The following is a 13,913-nucleotide window of genomic DNA, read 5'->3' as shown; positions in this document are numbered from 1 at the left end:
TGAGAGTCAGGCGAATTAACATATTATTTTGCTTTTCATAATTTATATAAAAAAACCAAACAATGCAGTGTTGGATGCTCAGAAATTTTAGGGGATCTAGAACAAGGAAATGAAGATTCCCAGGGGATACTTACCGCACTGCAGTAAAGTGCTAAAGATAATTCAAACAAGTGCTGACTGGTTTTTACTTTTCTTTCGCTCTCATCTACTATTGAAATGTGTTTTTCAGACATTATAGAAATATTTGATTGTCCTTCGCTGTCTATTACTTAAAGTGATGCAAGTGTCTCTAAGACAGGAATTTAGCATTTTGCTCATAATTCATCAGTTCAGATAGAGATTTTTCAAACTTCACACCAAATCCTGTAGTTTAAAGGTAAATCTATTTACTGTAACGGTACTTAAGTCTTCTACGAGAAAAGGGACTGCTCTAAAGACAACTCTGAAAACTGTCTTAAAAACTTAAGATTTATAAATCTCCGCTTGTTCATTCTTTGTGATGGTTTCGTGCCTATCTTGGGCTTAGTCTGCTTTTTTGCTAGCTTTAGATAGAGTTAGCTTAGTTGATTCGAAGAATTCTTCCGTATTTCTGGTCTGTGCTTCGAAGATAACAACTCCACCATGGAATGTCTCTTGTACTGAATCGCTCCCTCTCTACTAAGAAATTTGCTTGGAATGAGAAGTCATTAAAAAAATCCCTGCAAGTGGTCCAAAGCAGAAAGCTTTCTTGTGCTGTCCCGTCAACACACAAGCTTTCTGGCAATACTGAACAAGCAAAACATAAAATTTTCTGATTGCCGCTATTGAGAGCACTAACGTATTTCCACTAATGTTTAATTTTCAGAACTGGGAGTTAATCTCCATGATAAATGCTCCCATCTGGTGAGGTGGGACCACTTACAGTCCTGTGCCGTGGAGCTGGTTCCCTCAGATAACAGCGGTTTTAGCCAGTGCTCATTCAGGTATGTTACAGCGAGGAAAGTTCTAGCAACACTTAGTCAGCCCTTGAAAGAAGTTTTCAGGTTAAACGGGTGGAAAAACTTAGGACCCTCCTTCGTTTTAAGACCAGTTCCCATGTTGTAGCCAAAGTTTCGTCAGAGGACAAGTTTAAAAAATCTCTCTTTTGAATGTTTCCAACCCAGAGTAGATTGTAGAGGAGTAAATTATTTTTATTGTTAGTCTTTCCTTGGTGCCTGTGTGGGTTTTGTGAAAAATGTAAAAGGAAAAAAAAAAAGTTTTCTCTCAGAATTTTAAATTATATTTTCGTTACAGGTATTTATAATATAGCAAAGATTTTATTGAACAGACAGAATTTTAAAAGGCATAATAAATTATATTGAAGAACCCAATTTTTTCTTGGAAAAGAGACAATTTCATCCAATAAAGGTATTTTTTAAAAGGCATGTTCCAACAGCAACTGCAACATGTATGTGATGTGATGTTAAAACTTGTCTACTAGTAGCATAATACAGTGTGTTAGCAGAGCTCAGTGTGTGGTCTTAACATTTGTGAGATAAAGTCAAGCTGCTGGCTTAAAAGGACGGGCAAATAGAGTTTAGAACTAAAAATAATGGCTTGAAGAGATAAACAGGGGTTGGGTGGAGAAAATTGTGTAATTTATTGAAAATGAAAACGTGTGGGGGATTCCTGGGCCAGGACCCATGGAGCGCTGACCTCTCACAGCTGCAGCCGGAGCGAGGCGTGCTGGGGGCATCAGTGGCAGCAGCACGGTCTGCAGTCCAAACCCACTGGCTCTGAATGACAAAATTCTGCCCATTTCACATCCAGACGTGTGTGTCCAAAGCACTGCAATGAAATAATGCAGCAGAACGGGTCAAGGGTTAAATTAAAGATGCAGGTCTTCACTTCTTGGCATCAGAGCAACAGCAGTTAAAATATTTGCTGTTTTTTTTCCCCTCCTCACTACTCACATTTCAAGCCAGTGAAGAAAAAAGCCCTGATAGGTTTGAAATGGTGGTGGAGAACTGCTTTTGGGGAGTTAATGTTTTCTGGTCCACACAGAGAAGCGGGAGAGTTGGGGGGGATTCAGCCTGGAGAAGAGAAGGCTCTGGGGAGACCTTAGAGCCCCTTCCAGTCCCTCAAGGGGCTCCAGGAAAGCTGGGGAGGGACTCTGGATCAGGGAGGGGAGCCATAGGAGGAGGGGGAAGGGTTTGACACTGAAAGAGGGGAGATGGAGATGAGATGTGGGGAAGAAATGGATGGATGAGGAGATGGATGGATGGACAGACGGACGGATGGGGAGATGGATGGATGAATGGGTGAGTGGATGGATGGATGGATGGATGGATGGATGGATGGATGGATGGATGGATGGATTGAGACCCTGGCCCAGGTTGCCCAGAGAAGCTGTGGCTGCCCCATCCCTGGAGGGGTTCAAGGCCAGGTTGGAGGGGGCTTGGAGCAACCTGGTCTGGTGGGAGGTGTCCCTGCCCAGGGCAGGGGGTGGCACTGGGGGGGCTTTAAGGTGCCTTCCAACCCGAACCATTTTGTCATTCTATGACCATGCTCAGAATTAGGGGTGTTCCTGGTCTGCTCTGGCCTGCCCTGATGCCCCAGTGTGACCTCCCTTCTCCTGCTGCTGGGCTGGAAGGACTTCATCTTTGGGCAAAAGCTGTGGGGAGATGAACGTGTCTGCTTGCCAAAGCTTTAACTTCTTAAGGGCTTGTGGATCATACTTAGATTTAGATTACCTCTCAAGTCTCAGCTAACTACTGCTCAATTAAAACCTGCTTTGTCAAATGCTGATAATTAAAACATTTTCCATGCTTTCAATAAGCTACATTTCCGCAGAAATGCTTTTAGTAAATGTGCGTAGAAAATAGAATTCTGAAGGAGCATAAAAAGAAGAAATCCAAGTCTACATTCAAGCAATATTAACCAGCTTCCACACTAAACAATGGATTTTCTCTCAGATTTACTTGCTTTTTAAATACCGGGCTGCATTTGAGCTTTCCAGCTTTAGCTATTTTGGGTTTCCCGAGCAGAGTTTCTGATCGGCCGTATTTTTTAGCTCCAAGCTTGGAAATCCAGTTTTGTAAAGAAGCATCCCCTTTCTTACTCCTCCCGAGGTCACTTCAGCCCAAAAACAGTCATAATCATTTTCAGCAAAAGGAAAATTATTTTAAGAGAGGAAAGAGGATGCTGCAAATGCAATACTGGAATTATCTCGGTGTGGGCGTCTAGGAGCGGATGTGATCTGTTTATGACAAGCGCACCTTCATGGGAAAGGGGAAAATCATAGAATCATAGAATGGTTAGAGTTGGAAGGCACCTTAAAGATCATCGAGTTCCAACCCCCCTGCCATGGGCAGGGACACCTCCCACCAGACCAGGTTGCTCAAAGCCCCATCCAGCCTGGCCTTAAACACTTCCAGGGATGGGGCAGCCACAGCTTCTCTGGGCAACCTGTTCCAGTGCTTCACCACCCTCACAGGAAAGAATTTCCTCCTAATATCTAATCTAAATCTCCCCTCTTCCAATTTAAAACCATTACCCCTTCTCCTGTCACTACATCTCCTGACAACGAGTCCCTCTCTGGCTCTCCTGTAGGCTCCCTTCAGATATGGGAAGGCTGCTATGAGATGTCCCCGAAGCCTTCTCTTCTCCAGGCTGAACAACCCCAGCTCTCTCAGCCTGTCTTCATAGGGGAGGTGCTCCATCCCTCTGATCATCTTCGTGGCCCTCCGCTGGACCCATTCCAACAGGTCCATGTCCTTCCTGTGTTGAGGACTCCAAAGCTGGACACAGTATTCCAGGTGGGGTCTCACGAGCGCAGAGTAGAGGGGCAGAATCACCTTCCATGACCTGCTCGCCACACTTCTCTTGATGCAGCCCAGGATGTGGTTGGCTTTCTGGGCTGCCAGTGCGCACTGCCGGCTCATGTTGAGCTTCTCATCCACCAACACCCCCAAGTCCTTCTCCTCAGGGCTGCTCTCCAGCCATTCTCCACCCAACCTGTATTTGTGCCTGGGATTGCCACGTCCCAGGTGCAGGACCCTGCACTTGGCCTGGTTGAACTTCATGCGATTTGCACAAGCCCATCTCTCCAGGCTGTCCAGGTCCCTCTGGATGGCATCCCTTCCCTCCAGCGTGTCGACCGTGCCACCGAGCTTGGTGTCGTCGGCAAACTTGCTGAGGGTGCACTCTATCCCACTGTCCATGTCTCCGACAAAGATGTTGAACAGCACTGGTCCCAGTACCGACCCCTGAGGAACACCACTCGTCACTGGCTGCCAACTGGACATTGAACCATTGACCACAACCCTTTGAGTGCAGCCATTCAGCCAGTTCCTGATCCACCGAGTGGTCCATCCATCGATCTCTGAAAATAATTACATCTTATTTTCATTACATGAAATTACATTTCATGAACTTTCATTAAATAAAAATAAAATACATACATACAAAAAAATACATATAAAATAAAATACATACATAGAAAATATATACATACAAAATTAAAACACATTTCATGAAATTTCATTAAATAAAATTTCATTACATTACATGAAATTACTTTTCATTACATTTCATTACATGAAAATCTCTGAAAATAATTACAATTTTAAAATTGCATGAAAAAAACCCAGTCTTTATTGCGCAACAGCACTTTTGTGTTTATGCAGAATATCTGTACAGCCTAAAGCCTTTCTTTTTGATCAAATCTTTCCATTTCCCGGGCTCCTCGGAGCCGTGCCGCTCACTACGGCATTTTAGAAAGGGACAACTCCAGAAATGTGTGTTTTTCCCCAATCAGTTACTCAGATAGGTAATATTTCTGACTGCAGACTGAAAAGGCTCAAACTGCAGCCCTGCTAGGCACTAATAGGGATCATTTCAGTAAACATTTTCCTATTTAATGACACAAGTACTCATTAAAAATATCGCTTCTCTCATTGCAGTTCATGAGGATAATGGAACCAGAAAGAATGAGAAATTTTTGCTTCCAGCAACGCAGTAAATGCCCAGTGAAAAAAAAAAAAAATAGGTCAAATATGTTCCAAGTTCTGCTAAGATACCACAGAAAAATAAATAGGTAATACGCGAATATGGCTAGTTATCAGGAAAATATATCTTAATGGTTATACCATTTCAGCTATTTGACTACCTCCCATCAGAGGTAGCCCAGCATATGTATCTCCTTCTCTCTGATGTCGTGTTCTTGCCCTTAAAACAAATGGATTTGTTGCTGTTGCGTGTACCCTCCTGTTTGCCCAGGTTATCAGTCGTGAGCGGTCGGCACGGTGCAGTGCCGGGTATTCCGATAAGGAGAGGCGCTCGGAAGGGAGGACGTGCGGCCTCGCCTGCGCTGGCCCACGAGGTGCCCACGTGAAAGGCAGCTGTAAGAGCCATGTGGTGGCCTCATTAGGCACAGCCAATTAGTGCTGCGGGTGGGAATGGCGATGGTGCGATGCAAGGGCACCGCAGGTGCCCGCGGGGTCACGGCAGCGTCGGGTACCGCAGCTCCGAGGGGAACCTGGTTACCTTCACAATAATTCACAGTTTGTGAGGGACACACTAAAAACTGAAGGTTTAGAGAAAACTGAGGGTTTAGAGTGATGCACCATACTTGAATGAAACTTTTCTGAAAATATCTGTAGGTATTAAAAAACACTGCTTAACCCAGCGAGTTACATCAGGCTCTCTGAAGTCAATGCGACTCATTGCTTATACTTTTACATGAAAATGATGTCCGTACATGTTTCTTTTTCCTCTCCTCTCCCCTCCTTCCCTTCCCTTCCCTTCCCTTCCCTTCCCTTCCCTTCCCTTCCCTTCCCTTCCCTTCCCTTCCCTTCCCTTCCCTTCCCTTCCCTTCCCTTCCCTTCCCTTCCCTTCCCTTCCCTTCCCTTCCCTTCCCTTCCCTTCCCTTCCCTTCCCTTCCCTTCCCTTCCCTTCCCTTCCCTTCCCTTCCCTTCCCTTCCTTCTCTTTCCTCCTTTTCCTTTTCCTTTTCCTTTTCCTTTTCCTTTTCCTTTTCCTTTTCCTTTTCCTTTTCCTTTTCCTTTTCCTTTTCCTTTTCCTTTTCCTTTTCTTTTTCCTTTTCCTTTTCCTTTTCCTTTTTTCCTTTTCCTTTTCCTTTCTTTTTTTTTTCATTTCTGACTCCATGTAAGCTTTCTTTGATGGCAGAACATAGCAACCCTTAGCAGCAACAGCGAGAAGCCAGAAGCCGCAGCACTGGTTTGCTAGAGCAGAGTTTAAAGCTGAATTTCAGCTGGGATTTTGCATCACGGCGCTGCTGGTAACGCAGGATGTTTTGGAGAGGGGCAGCGGAGGAAGGGGGGTTTGTTCATTGGATAATCCTTTAACAGCTGGGGTACGTTTTGCCAAGGAATTCTGTATTTCTGCAGTGGCACTAATGGAAAAATAACCCCACTGTTGTTATGCAGAAAATAGCCGTGACACTGTGGGGAGCTTTGAAGAGCGTAGATAAAGTGAAGGTGGTTTGGTTGGGCAATTGGTAAATAGTGTGTCAGGCACTGGAAGGGCTGGACCTTCGCGGTCTCCTGTGAAACACTGCAGTCACAACTCCCTCACGGCTGGGAGCGTCGAATTTGAAACTCTTTAGGGAAGAGTATTCCTAGTACTCTGAATATTTATTTAAATCTCCTTTAACAGCAGTAGTCTCCTCTAGAGCAGCAGTAGGGTTCAGAGGCTGTTCTGAATCATGCTGTGGAGGAGTCTGTCTCAGGGGTGGGCAGCAGCTGGGTGTGAATCACACGCCTGGTCCAGGCGGTGGAGGTACCTCTCTGAAGTCAGGCAGTGTCAGCTTTGTCCTCATCCCTCCCCGTTTTGCCCCCAGTTTGGTTCTGTGCCCTGCTGATCACGTCGGGTGCAGCGTTTGGGATGCGGGGCTGACACTGGCGAGCATCCCTTCGGGCCGGGGGGCTCTCGGGGCCAGTGGTCACCGCAGAAAACTTACAAGGATTTCTCCCTTCAGCCCAAGATTGCTCTCCATAAAGGCCATGTGTGACCCGCCCCCCTCCCCCCCAGGCTTGAGGAAAATTAACTCGGGAAACAATGGGGATTCTTTAGTTTAGTCATTTAAAGCGTGTAAAACCACTAAGCGCGTGCTTAATCTTACTCTTATCTTTGCTGAAATCTCTGCCCTGCCCTGTGTACGCAGGGGATGGGGCGTCCGCCTGAGCGCGTGGAGAGGATTCCTCCTCCCGGGCACCTCCGCACAGAGTCAGGGGACGTGATGGTAACCTTCTGCTTAGTTATTGCAAACCTCCTCTCGCCATCCCCTGTCGAGTGCCGTGACTCACTCCTGGATATCCACACCGTGTCCAACCAGGGCTCTGGAGCTGCTGAACACAGCACTGGGCTGGGTCTCAGCCCGTCAGGGTCAATCACCGTCCCCGGGGGAAGCGCGCACCAGGTTGTCTTCATGAGGAAAATGAATGCCTGCAGAGCCCCGAGCAAGCCCTGGCATCTGGAGACCTCACCTCCACACAGGTTAAATTCATGGTCTTAACAAACATGTGAGTTGTTTGGACACTTCGAACCCAAGTCTTAGGAAGTTCAGAGAATGCTGTCCATTTAAGAAGAAGCCAGACCATAGCCTATTATAATAATTAATTTATAGAATCATAGAATCATATAATGGTTCAGGTTGGAAGGGACCTTAAAGCCCCCCCCAGTGCCACCCCCTGCCCTGGGCAGGGACACCTCCCACCAGACCAGGTTGCTCCAAGCCCCCTCCAACCTGGCCTTGAAGCCCTCCAGGGATGGGGCAGCCACAGCTTCTCGGGGCAACCTGGGCCAGGCTCTCACCACCCTCACAGCAAAGAAGTTCTTCCCCACATCTCATCTCCATCTCCCCTCTGTCAGTGTCAAACCCTGTCCCCTCCTCCTATGGCTCCCCTCCCTGATCCAGAGTCCCTTCCCAGCTTTCCTGGAGCCCCTTGAGGGACTGGAAGGGGCTCCAAGGTCTCCGCGGAGCCTTCTCTTCTCCAGGCTGAACCCCCCCAACTCTCTCAGCCTGTCCTCCCAGCAGAGGGGCTCCAGCCCTCCCAGCATCTTCGTGGCCTCATCTGGCCCTGCTCCAACACCTCCTTCTGTGTCCTTCTGATGTTGTATGTTCTTATGTATTTAGTTTCATATTGGGGTGCGGTATGAATGCACTGGGACTGAAGAACAGTCTGAAGACAAATGTGCTCTTCCTTGGACATAAATTTGTAATAGCTCTGCTGACCTTATAGGCCCACTGCTAATGTTCTCAAGTACCTGAGAAATGAAACCAGCTGAAAATAACAGCAGTTGGGTGTTATTCTGCAGCAGTGGAAAGGAAGAGAAAGAGATGACAGAGTGGAAATGGACCCAGACAGGAAAGAGTGAATTTTGTGCTTTTCCATTCTCTTTATTCAAGCAGTTCTCAGTTGCATTACCCTGGCTTCAAAGGACGAATTTTAAAGATCTTTCTGCTGCTCATGCTGATGAGTCAGACAGGGTTTGTTTTGTAACAAAATTCCTTGCTTTCTTGATCTCTCATGCCTCCCTTTCCTACCAGAATTCTAATTATAAAACCCAAAGCCCAGCATTTCCAGATATTGAGGGTTCATCAGCTCTGCAGTGTGTGTCAATCAGCTCAGCTCCTTGGCTTCACCCCTGTGGTGCTATACTGGGGGTCTAAGCCGTTATCCATTTTTAGGAACGTTCATCAACCTGTGCTTACCTTTAGAGATGCTCAGGGTTTACTTTTCTCAGCAAAGCTGGTGGCCGTTGTGCCAGCTCAGCGTGTCACACGGTTCACAAACCCACCCCACACTGACCTGGTGGTCCCCAGGGGTGAGTGCTGGGTCCCGTCCTGTTCAATATATTCATCAACAACCTGGACGAGGGGACAGAGTGCACCCTCAGCATGTTTGCTGGTGACACAAAGCTGGGAGGGGTGGCTGACACACCATAAGGCTGGGCCACCATTCAGCAAGACCTGGACAGGCTGGAGAGTTGGGCAGAGAGGAACCTGATGAAGGGCAGGTGTAGGGTGCTGCACCTGGGGAGTAATAACCCCATACACCAGGACAGGTTGGGGGTGACCTGCTGGAGAGCAGCTCTGTGGAGAGAGACCTGGGAGTCCTGGTGGACAACAGGACGACCATGAGCCAGCAATGTGCCCTGTTGGCCAAGAAGGACAACGGACTCCTGATGTGCATTAAGAAGAGTGTGACCAGCAGGTAGAGGGAGGTCATCCTGCCCCTCTGCTCTGCCCTGGGGGGGCCCCATCTGGAGCACTGGGTCCAGTTTTGGGCTCCCCAGTTTCAGAAGGACAGGGAACTGCTGGAGAGGGTACAGCAGAGGGCTACAGAGATGATGAGTGACTGGAACATCTCTTATGAGGAGAGGCTGAGGGACTTGGGTCTGTTTAGTCTGGAGAAGAGCAGACTGAGAGGGGACCTCATTGATGCTGAGCAATATCTAAAGGGCGGGTGTCCAGAGGATGGGGCCGGACTCTTCTCAGTGGTGCCCAGTGACAGGACAAGGGGCAACAGACACAAGCTGGAACACAGGAAAACCCATCTCAACATGAGGAAAAATTTCTTTGCTGTGAGGGTGTCAGAGCCCTGGAAGAGGCTGCCCAGGGAAGCGGTGGAGTCTCCTTCTCTGGAGACATTCCAAACCCGGCTGGACACGGTTCCTGTGGGACCTGCTCTGGGTGACCCTGCTCTGGGAGGGGGTTGGACTGGATGGTCTCCAGAGGTCCCTGCTGACCCCTGCCAGCCTGGGATTCTGTGCTTAAAAGTGTGACCAAACCAAATTATTCCGGTGAAGATGTGCTGACGGAGGAGCACGTCATTGCTGAAACTTTATGAGGAAACAGGAGGAAGCAGGGGCCCAACATCCTTCTCCTTTCAATAGCATCTGAGCACCTAAATCCCTGAGGATGTTTTTTAAACCCCAGCCCATATTGCACCTCCCTGGAACAAGGCGTCCCTGCATGCACTGCAGAGTGTGGCTTGGGGATTGTGCACTAACCTGAGCGTCATCATCCTCCCTGAGCACAAAGCCAAGGCTCAGCCTGCAAACCTCTTCTGTTTGCCTGCATCCGCAGTGGGCAGAGTCGTACAATCAGTGTCTCTGTGTGTGGGTGGAAGTGACAGTGGAAGAGGAAGGGATTTAAGGTGGTGCATTGCACCTTGCACATAGAGAAGGGCTGATGTCTGACTCACCTGGTCTCCTCCTGGAGCCCGACCGGCTCGTCCTTCCCTGAGCCACGAGGGGAGCGGGTCTGCTCACGCTTTTCTTTCCACCGGGCAAAGTCTGCTCAAAGAACCCAAACACAAAAAAAAAAGAGTTAATAACTTCATAGCCGTTATACATTTAAAAAGGAACAACCTTCTTGCTGCAGGCAGGGATCCTCCGTGCCCTCAACCCCCAGAGAATGGTTGAAGGTGATTTTCCGTTAGAGGCTGCCTGCGTGGAACTGATCACACGACGTACAAGAGTACAAGAACTTAGCAAAAAGGCGTCTTTTTCCCTAACCAGGGAAAGTTTGAATAACCTGTGAAACACACAGTAACTCATCGAATCATAGAATGCTTTGGGTGGGAAGGGACCTTAAAGCCCCCCCAGTGCCACCCCCTGCCCTGGGCAGGGACACCTCCCACCAGACCAGGTTGCTCCAAGCCCCATCCAGCCTGGCCTTGAACCCCTCCACTAATTCTTGCTGTGTCAATGGAATCAGGCTGGTGTTTCATCTGGGTCTGGCTTGGCCCTGCCCAGCCCAAAATCTTCTGCGAAAATGCCCAAATAAAAAGTCACTCCTCCCTGCTGATGTCCACCCAGCTACCACCATAAACCAGCTGGGATTTCATCCGTGCCACCTGGTGTTTCCTGCTGCGGCTTGTGCAGGCGCGCTCACCATTGATGAAACGGCGCTGCTGCCAGTGCAGCTTATACCGAGTTTCCAAATGGAATAAATTATTCCAGAAAAGCACTTGTTTTACTGGTCCATGTTTCCACCAAGCCATTCTAGCAGTCTGAACATTTCTCGTCACTTTTACATATAAATAGAAACGTTGTGTTTGGGATTTCAATGCATTTTTGTTGTGGTGAAATCAATGACAAAACCCAGCACCTCGTGCATTTAACTCCCACTACTGTCAGTGGGATCTACGCCTTGTGTAAGAGCTCTGCAGGTCCCCGGACAGGCGGGAATTTATTGCTTCCCCTGTAGATACCAAAGAAGACTCCAGTGTGTGACCAACCTCAAATAAGGAGTAGAAAGCTGTAAATTAAAGAAATCTCAGATGTGAAACACAACTACCCAGGCTGAAGGTAATGGCTGTTCTTCTCTGGAATTATTGATAACATAGTCATACAAGCAGGCATGGATGGTTGTGTAAAACAATATAAACCTTATAAAGATGAACATCACTAACTTCTCTCCTGGGCAGCATTAGTTTTCCTTCAGTGACAATGTTTCTCGCTCGTCCATAGACAGCAATGGTAGAGCAGAGTGCCACCACCCTCCTTGTTCCACCAGCTTAATTTTTCCCAGCCTGCAGACGGCCAGGAGAAAGATGAGCACCAGCACTTCGGCAAACCCGGAGAGGCAAGATCACCTTTTGTTTACCCTGAGACAGGGGAAGGCTGAGTCATCTCCAGACACGTCGCCTGTTTGGTAGCTTGCTGTGCCATCTGTGTGACTGCTGTCCACAACCCGTCCCATCTGGGGTTATTCTTGGCATGCCCTGGCTGCTGCTGCTGACAAATAGGTTGCTTGGAAGCCCCTCAGCAGGATTAAAATGTTATTTATGATATTTTTAGGTTTAGGTGATGTGTGACTCCACAGCAGTGCTTTTGTCTGTCTAATAATACTCTGGTTCCATGAAGATAAAGACAGCCTGCCCAAGATGAAGCTGTGCTGGATGGGAGAGCTGGAAGATCGGCTGTGTAGGACAGTGCCCACAGAATCCCAGCCTGGCAGGGGTTGGAAGGGACCTCTGGAGATCATCCAGTCCAACCCCCTCCCAGAGCAGGGTCACCCAGAGCAGATCCCACAGGATTTAGGCGTCAGACAACAGTGGGATGCTTTGGCAGAGACTTCTCTGCGTGCATAGCTCCTCGCCTGTCTGTCAGTAATCTCAATAATCACAGCTCCTCGTCTCCATCCCCTTCCCAACAGCTGTTCTTTACAATTTGGAGAGGCAAAGACCATGCTTGTGATTACGGCATTCACGTTTGGTGCTCTTGTCATGATCCTTCACGTGCAAAGACAATGTTTTTGTTTTCCAAAGAATGACAATCAGCCTTGGGAATGTTCTTGGCAAGAACAGCTTGTTTTCTTCTGCTGCAAGCAGAAAGGCTGCAAGCTTTACAGGGAGCTGCTGGCTTCTTGAGCTCCTGCTCCCTGGACACTGCTCACCACAGCTTTCTTGCTGCTACTCACCACTACTTTCTGCTCAGGACAGGCAGAAGAACCCATGTCCCACCGATCTCCAGAGACAGGAAGGTCCTCGCTGCCTTTGCTGCTCCTCAGCCAGGGCACAGTCCACCTTGAAGAGTCAGGGGTTTTGGATGGGCAGCTCTTTCCGCTGCCTGAGCCCCTTCTTGCTGTCCAGAGATCATCTGAAAAAGCACACGTGGGAGCAGCTACAGGTCTCTGATGGCCTGTAGGAAGCCCTTCTTGCTGACCCTGTGCGGCACATACTGTGGACAAAGGGATTCCAGCATGTCCCAGTAGTGAGACCAAGCTGGGGAAGAACAATGTGGTAGGTAGGGTGGTGTTCCCTTCCTCAGGGCCCACCAGAGCAGAGACTTTGCCTGTGGTGGGATGTCCATGAGGACATAGCTTGCACAGAGTCGTAGACCTCCTGCCAAAGCTGGAGAAGCCCCAGGAGCCTCCCTTGGACCAGTGCTAGACACAAAATAGCTCACCTCCCCAACGCGCAGTGGCCACAGGGCCAACACATGTTGCTCTTCCACATGCCCTGTCTTTCCCACGCCTCCCCAGATGAGGGTGGTGGCCACGTCCACCCCCGTTCTTCCCAAGCCATGACTTTGCCGAGCTGTCCTACAGCAGCCACGTTGCAGTGATCCCAGGGCTTTCCCCGGAGATTGAGCCATCGGGGTCCCTTTCCACCACTTTTATTGCCCTGAAGCCCGGCAGTGGCCGAGATGTGTGGGATGGAGTTGCTGAGCACGATGAGGTCCCCACCAGCCAAGGAGGTCCCCGGCACACCCTGGTTCTCCATCCCACATCTCCTCTCCTGATGAAATTGCTCCCCATGTCACCACTCCCTCAGTTCCCTCCTACCCAAGTGATGTCTCCTACGGCTGCAATTTCCTCAGGTTTCTCTTTATTAAATTTTTTTTCCACCCACCTGCTTTGTGCCTTTTGTTGTTTTCTGCCCACAGTTCTCCCCTCCGCTGCCTTGCAGTAATTTGCAGCTCTCACCAGCGCTAACTAATCCTCCCAAGTATCAAATCTCATTACACGGCACTTGTTTCTTCTTCTGGATCATTAATGAGGATGTTAAATAGAACGAGCCCTGACACCCATCCCTTTGCCGTCTTATTGGACAAACCCTCCCCAGTTTGCTATTTTGTCACTTATCATTTTGTTTTACGGTCTTTCAGCCAACTTTGAAATGAGAGTGTTCCTTCCAAGCCCGATTTACTTTAATTTATCAGAGGGAAATTTCATTAGTCTGTCAAGTATTTCCCTGCAGTCCAGGTCTGGTTGTTTTTTGCTCTCCTTCAACCTTGCCCTCTAGTGCTTATTTGGTGATACTTTCAAAATAAGAAAATCAATAATATTGTCAGGTAACACTTGTTTCTGGCTGCTTGGGGGTTTTTGGCCATCTAGATCTCTGGTGGTTCAAATCACTGTGCATCATCCCTGTTTTACTTCTGTGCAAAGATTCATCTCATCTTTCCAGGGACAAAGATC

The sequence above is a fragment of the Numenius arquata genome, chromosome Z (assembly GCF_964106895.1).
Source record: "Numenius arquata chromosome Z, bNumArq3.hap1.1, whole genome shotgun sequence".
Taxonomy (NCBI): Eukaryota; Metazoa; Chordata; class Aves; order Charadriiformes; family Scolopacidae; genus Numenius; species Numenius arquata.
Note: the sequence above shows the minus strand (reverse complement) of the source record.